Source organism: Echinops telfairi, unplaced genomic scaffold (genome assembly GCF_000313985.2).
Source record: "Echinops telfairi isolate 266 unplaced genomic scaffold, ASM31398v2 ScPeMD7_3509;HRSCAF=4178, whole genome shotgun sequence".
In the NCBI taxonomy this organism is placed as follows: domain Eukaryota; kingdom Metazoa; phylum Chordata; class Mammalia; order Afrosoricida; family Tenrecidae; genus Echinops; species Echinops telfairi.
Window position 1 is genome coordinate 16,751,043 of NW_022107407.1, and position 7,900 is coordinate 16,758,942.

Here is a 7,900-nt window from a genome sequence, read left to right on the forward strand (position 1 = left end):
TGCAAAGCCCCTAAGGAGGCCTCAAAATAGACTTTAGGCTAGGAGGGGAAATTCCTGGAAGCCCCCTACCCCCCAGGACTTGTGGAGAGATAGTCTTAAAGGTCAGCAGACAGACCTGGAATTATGAATGCTTTTTTTGTTTTTTTTCTAGTTTGGTTTTTTTTTTTCTCTTTGTATGTCTTATTTTTTGTTTTCTCCTTGTTTTGTCTCTGTGATTGTTGTGTTTCCTACCTATATAAGACAGGCACGGGAAACAAGCCGGAGGAAAAAACAATGGGACCAACGGTTCCAGAGGGACATGGGGGAGAAGGAGGTGAGGAAAGGATGCGGTAATCAAACAATGCCATAGACAGGGGGAGCATTAAAATGGACAGGGAATTAAAATCACAACAAGGAGGACGTAGAGATTCTGAGGGTGTTGGAGCAACAGCAATCTAGTTGAGAGGAATTAGCAAGAAGCAGAAGGGCTAGCATGATGGTGGGACAGGAGGAAGGTAAAAGGAAACAGAGCAAAGATCTAGGAAGCAAAGCTATGGTAGAGATATAAACATAGGTGTGTACATATGTAAATATATTAACTCATAAAAACAGAGTTATTGGCCTATGTGCATATATTTATATGGCAACACACTGAGGTAGTAGACAGACTTTGGACCTCTGTTCAAGTCCTCCTGCAATGAAATAACACTCTGTTCTAACAACCTGGCATTCTGTGGCGGTCTCCCTCCCAGCACGATTGTTGAAGACAAAATGGGTGCACAAGTAAACATAGTAAAGAAAGCTGATGGTGCCCAGCTATCAAAAGATATAGCATCTGTGGTCCTAAAGGCCTGACATTAAACAAGCCGCCATCTAGTAGAGAAGCAACAAACCCACATGGAAGAACCACACCAGACTGTGTGATCATGAGGTGTCGATGGGATCAGGTATCAGGCATCAGAAGACCCACAAACAAACAAACAAACAAACAAATAAACAAACATATTGTTGAGAATGAAGGGGGCCGGAGCAGAGACGCCAAACCCATCTGTAGACAATGGGACATCCCCTCAGGGAAGGGTCACAAGGAAAGGATGAGTCAACCAGGGCACAGCATAGCACCAATGAAACACATATTATTCCCTCTGGTTCCTTGAGGTTTCTTACCCTCCACTATCATGACCCCAGCCCTGCCTTGTATTTCAGGATAGACTGGAGCCTGTATACTGGTACAGAGAAGGGCTCGTGACACACAGAATCCAGGTCAGATAAACCCCTCAGGAACAGAAATGGGAGTAGTGATACCAGGAGGGTATGGGTAAGAGGGGCAGGGAGAGAAGGGGAGGAAGGGGGAACTGATTGTAATGACTGACACATAACCACACCACCACCACCACCCCGTTAGAGGGAGATGAACTGCAGAAACCATGGGGCAAGGGAGACAGCGGTCAGTGTAAGATATGAACATAATTTATCAAGGGGTCACAAGAGTGGGAGGAAAAAAAGAGGAGCTGACACCAAGGGCTCAAATAGAAAGTAAATATTGATGGCAACATATTTACAAATATGCTCAATACAATTGATGTGTGGATCGTTATAAAAGCCCCAATAAAATTATCTTTAAAAAAGTAACCTTATATCATGAGATTCAAATGTCCCAGTAGTTCAAAGGATCCATATAAGCTACCTAGGATGCACGGTTCGAATGGGTGGCACGAATGGCCAGTAACCTACATATCAATGTTTGGAGCCCACCAAGCAGACCCTCAGAAGAAAGGCCTGGTGATCCACTGCCCCAAGCTGTAGAAACCCTGTGGAGCACAGTCTAGTCTGACACACGTGAGGTCTCTACGTGGCAGTCAGTGCCACAGTAGGTGGTTTCTGGTTCATTCAGAATGCCACGATCACCCCGAACTGTTCGTTTCCCACAAGTCACCGAAAGTCGAGATTTCAGCTGAACCTACTCTTTGAAGTGTTCTCAATGTCAAGTCTCTCTCTCTCTCTCTCTCTCTCTCTCTTTTTTATTTTAAGTTTTCCACTCCTGAGCTATATACTGTATGATCCATGGCCCATGGCTTCTCACAGGCTCTTGCTGTTATTTATTTATTCACGCTACATTTTATCCTTTTCTGTTTTGTCGCCAAATGTCTATGAAGAATGTGCATTACTTGCAAACAAACAACAACAACACATCAGAAAAATCTACCGAAATGTCAGGAAAGAAAAGCACACAGTGCATTTGATCCTTTGGTCACTGTTGACCTTCACCGAAGGCACTGGCATGAGTGATGCTGGGAGAAGCCAGACTGCACAGCGGAGGAATGAAGAAGAAAGAGCAGGGAAGGTCTGTGTGGATGAGAGCGTGGAAAGAGGAGGCTGCAGCTGGGGAAGCCTTTTCTTCAGAATGGTGGCGACAGGGATATATTTACAGAGGCCCAAGAAGTCGTTTCTGGGAAGATGAGATTAAGCACATAGACAAGAAAGCAAGGCCCGGGGAGAGGCAAAAGGGACCCACTTAAGGCACACGTGTACAGGCGAGAAGGTTCACCAGAGACACTCGCTGCCGCTGAGTCCATTCTGAGGACAGGGGAGAACTGCCGCTGGGTCTTTATGGGTGAGTTAGCTAGTTTATTGTGCCAACCTGGTGGATAAACACATGTGGGATTAATTGAAGGGCAGAGAGGCAAATGGCTCAGTGAGCCTCGCCTTTCGAGTTTTTGGGTCTCTTGCTTTCTGATGGTCGCACCAGGGTGCAGCTGCCTTAGCAGTTCCCTGCTTCACCTTGAAACGTTTACTTCCTGCAAGACATCCCCAAGGAGAAGCCATATGGACCTACCCCGACGCAGCCGTGGGTGCTGGAGCACTTGTGTGGAGACCCCTGCCAGCACTGAGATGTTTACACGTTCACTGACTCCGCTTTCCTCCTGCACTCATTATCATTGCATGTGTTGTGCAAGGTGGAGGAGGACTTTGTGGATTGGTGTTGGACATATGGGTTAATGTTGGACTTGTGGGCTTGGGCAGCACTGGGTTGGGATGTTTTCTTGATGCGCACTTAACCTTTATATAAAACTCTCTCTTATACATGAGTTGCTGTGGATTTGTCTCTCTAAAGTACCCAGACCAATACAATGGGAATAGAAAGCCTCAATGTTTTCTTTCCTGCAGAGAAGCTGGGGGGCTCAAACTGCTGACCTCAAGGTGTTACCCACTGCACCACCAGGCCCTTGCCAAGGACAGGAGGAGTGAGAGTCTGCCTCGGGAACTGGCAGGAAGGAGGAAAGTTAGCGCCTTGATGGGCAAGGGTTGAGGGAGAAAGAAGGCTCTTTGTAGCCATTCCTTCTACTTCCAGAGGGATCCGTGTGGTGGCCTCCCAACCTCCCTAAAGGTCCTGTAACTCATTCCGCCCCTCCCTGTGACATGATCTGGGTGTGCCTCTGTTTGACACTCCACTTTCCCAAAGCGAGGCTTGGCAAGTTTCTTGCTGCTCAACCGCACCCCTTGCCTCCCAGGGGAGAACGCTTTTCCAACTTCCCCCTTTGTTTTAGAAAACAAACCCCAAACTTCTTTCTGGAAGCTGACAAGCTGTGAGTTGTTTAAAATGTAACCGGGACCTATAAACAGCACCACCCAATAAAGTCATGCCGGACGCCGTGTTTTGGAAGTTTAAAAGCAGCTTTTTACAAAGGGTTCCTCCATACAGGGCGCAGTGAGTGGCCTCAGCAAAGCTAGAATACATCATCTTTTTTAAAATTGGAAAGTTGAATGTTCCTCAAACTTTAATGTGAACAGAAATCACCGGGCGGGGTGAGGGGGGGCGCGAGGGGGTGACTTGTTCAAATGCAGATTCTGATTCTGGAGGTGTGGGGTGGGGCCTGTGAAACGGAATTTCTAAAAAATACCCAAATGATGCCAACCAACACTGTCGGCCAATCACACCAAAGAGCCAAAGCTTTCTGATTCTCACGCAGAGACTCCTAGCCTTTTTCTTATGAAGGAAGTTTCCGATTTTCTTAAAACTTCTTCCCCATGAGCTCTGGGTGACAGCCCTGGGTCCTGGAGACAATCTGATGGATCGCTAGATAAGGGACAAAGGCGGTTGTCTTCCTTAATGCCTGCGCTAAACGAAAACTAGCTGTCCGTGCCCAGGACAGGGGCTGGAAAGAGATCAGGAGGCTCTAATTAGACACCGATGGGAAAATGCAGCACTAAGCATGCTCCGACACAAGCCCTCAGGCCCAGGTAGGAGGTCCACCTGGGAGCACAGACTAGGCCCAGCCACTGACATCGCACAGGTGGGCTTTGCCTCAGCCAGGAAGATCAGCCAGTCCCTTCAACCAGGCCTCCCCCACCACAGGCCGCAGGCCACCGTCTTCTGCACGCTGCAAGTTGCGGTGGGCGCCCCTGCCCCTGGTGGGCATGCTGCGCCTGCATGGCCCCCCAGGGCCTGTCGGCCCCTGGGATCTCCTGGTTCTGCCATGGTGCTTTCACGCTCCTGTTCCGGTGCTGTCTACGTGGGTTTTCAGCCGTGAACCCCGCACGGTTTCTGCGCAGCCTCGTCTGCATTCCTAAAGTGGTGCTTACCTTTTGAGACTGTAAAACCTGAAACTTCTCTTTTCCTCATAAAAAGTCACTTGGATTACCAACTGTGCTTCTGCCGTGCGAATTCTTTCAGCACTGTGAAGCAAGAACCAAGGCACCCCGATCCAGAAACCTAACAACTTGATCAAGATTCCCCCTTCAGAGTCCCTACTGAGCTGACCTCTCAGCCTTGACTATGATGGCCCACTACATCCCACCAGAGACCACTGTTTTGACTGGACCATTTTGGGGGAAGGCACCCCAATAGGACTAAGACAAGTGCGTTACTGAGCGAACTTGTCTACAACATCCACTGATTGCGGAAACCTATTCAAAGATGTATTCTTTGTAATAAACCTGTCTGTGTGTGTATGGAAAACCCTAGAAACAATACTTTTTGACTTACCCTCATATTAATATCAGATAAAGTAGCCTTCAGAGCAAAGAAAGTAGCCAGAGACCAATAGAGTCTGTCCATCTAGAAACATAGTGTATTAGTCTAGGTACTTTGGAGAAACAAATCCACAGCGACTCATGGATAAGAGAGAGTTTTATGTAAAGAAAATGTGCATCATGAAAACATCCCAACCCAATGCTGCCCGAGCCCACAAGTCCAACATTAACCCGTTAACCCAACACCAGTCCACAAAGTCCTCCACCTCACAAAACAGAGGCAATGATGCTGACTGCAGGAGGAAAGCTGAGTCAGTGAACAAACAAGCATCTCAGCACTAGCAGGGGTCTCCACACGGCTGCTCCAGCACCCAGGGCTGCATCGGGATAGGTCCATGTAGCTTCTTGGGGATGTCTTGTATGAAGTCAATCTTGCAAGCTGAAGCAGGGAACTGCTAAGGCAGCTGCGCCCGGTGCAACCATCACTAAACAAGAGACCTGAGAACTAGAAAGGCGAGGCTCACCACCCATTTATCCCTCCGCCTTTCAATTAGCCCCACATGTGATTATCGGCCAGGCTGGCACAATTAACTAACTCACATAGCAATCCAAAATTGCACCAAATACCAGAACTGCAAGGTATTTGAAGCAAAAGCTGATCAAACTGAAAGAAACACCAAAAACTCCACAACTATATTTGGAGACTTAAACACTCCCCTCACAACTGATAAAGCAACTAGATTAGTGGTTCTCAACCTGTGGGTCTCGACCCCTTTGGGGACCCTTTCACAGGGGTTGCCCTATTCATTACAGTAGCAAAATGACAGTTATGAAGTAGCAATGAAAATAATTTTATGGTTGGGGGTCATCAAAACATGAGGAACTGTATTCAAGGGTTGTGGCATGAGGAAGGTTGAAAACCACCGAACTAGATGAAAAATCAACTAAGATACAGAAGGACTCTATCAACGCCCTCAACCAACAAGATCTAGTCAACAGAACACTCAACCCAACAGGAGAACTCACATTGCTGCAAGTGTCCTCAGAACACCTACCAAGATCTTGGGAAAGGAAACAAAGCTTAACAAATTGAAATCATATAGAGTACATTCTCTGACCACCTGCTATTAAACTAGAGGTCAGTAATAGGGAAATTTTCAAATACTGGGAAACTAACCAGCACACCTCTAAATAACGCAGGAATCAGCAGGAATTAGCAAGGGGAAATAAGAAAATAAAGACAACACTGAAGGAAAATGAGAACACACAGCATGTCAACATTTGGGGGCACAGCTAAAGCAGGGCTAGGACGGAAACTCCTAGCACTAAAATGCATATGAAAGGAAAGAGTGCTGGACACAGATGATGTATGTACAGATTGTGATGAGTTGTATGATCCCCTAATAAAATGATTATTGAAAAAAAAAAAAGAAAGAAAAGAGGCAAGATGAGCAAATCAGTTACGTAAGCTCCTACTTCTACTGGAAGAAATCCATATTTGTACCCATTCCAAAGAAAGGTGACCCAACAGGATGCTCAAATTTAAGAACAATATCACTGATGACGCATGCAAGTAAAATTTTACTGAAGATCATCCAATAACAGTTGCAGCAGTCCATTGACAGGGAGCTGCCAGACGTTCAGGCTAGATTCAGAAGAGGACATGGAACAAGGGACATGATTGCTGATGTCAGATGGATCTTGGCTAAAAGCAGAGAATGCAAGAAAGATGTTTACTTCTATTGTATTGACTATGCCCAGACATTTGACAATGTGGACCATAACAAACTGTGGATAACCCCGAGAAGAATGGGGATTCCAGAACACTTCACTGTGCTCCTGTGGAACTTGTACATGCATCAAGAGGCAGTTGTGTGAACAAAACAAGGGAACAGTGCATAGTTTATCATCAGGAAGTGTGTGTGACAGAGCAAATCATCAGAGAAGCTGCTTTATACAAAGAAGAATGTGGCATCAGGCTTAGAGGAAGACCAATCTGCACCATCTGTGATATGCAGATATGTTAGACAGGGTTCTCTAGAGAAATAAAATCAGAACAATAATAATTTTATATGTATTTATATAGATAACATAAGAAATAAAGAGTTAATTAATCTATAAAGCAGTACAAATGACTCAGTGCAACTCACTCCCATGAGACAACTGTGAGACACTGGCAGTCCTTCAAGTCTTGAGGGCCGCCTTTTAGTCCTCTGTAGAGCAATTCAGGCTGCTCGGGCACAGGCAGCAAACAGCAAGGCAGGTCACCAACAGTCAGCCAGATGACAGGGTCCGACAGTCCCCAGCTCAAGAGATGTAAATTCCAATGGTGTGGCGAAGCAGGTCTTGAAGGAACCTCAAACTACAGCGACACAGTCCACAGATTAGGTGTCCCACAGGTAGTGTAGCTTGCAAATGGAGGCACAGAACAAGCAAGGTAGCCACACATTGGTCCGATGATCAGAGAGCAAGAGAGAAGGAAGGCAAGTGTCACTGAGCCATTTATCTTTCCACCCTTCAATTAATCCCACATGTGCCGTATGGAATATGACTCAATGTGAAGAAAACCAAAATTCTCACAACTAACAGGTAAGAATCATGATAAATGGAGAAAAGGTTGAAGTTGTCAAGGAGTTCGTCTTCCTTGGATCCACCATCAAAGCTCATGGAAGCAGCAGTCAAGAGATCAAAAGACAAGTTGCATCGGGTAAATCTCCTGCATAAGACCTCTTTAGAGTACTGAAAAGCAAGAATGTAAAAAAAAAAGGAAGAATGTTATCCTGAGGACTAAGGCATGCCTGACCCAAGCCATGATACCTTTGATTGCCTCTTATGAATATGAAAGATGTACACAGAATAAGGAAGACTGAAGAATGATCAATGCATTTGAATTGTGGTGCTGGAGAAGAATACCGAAAGTACCATGGACTGCTAAAAGGACCAACCA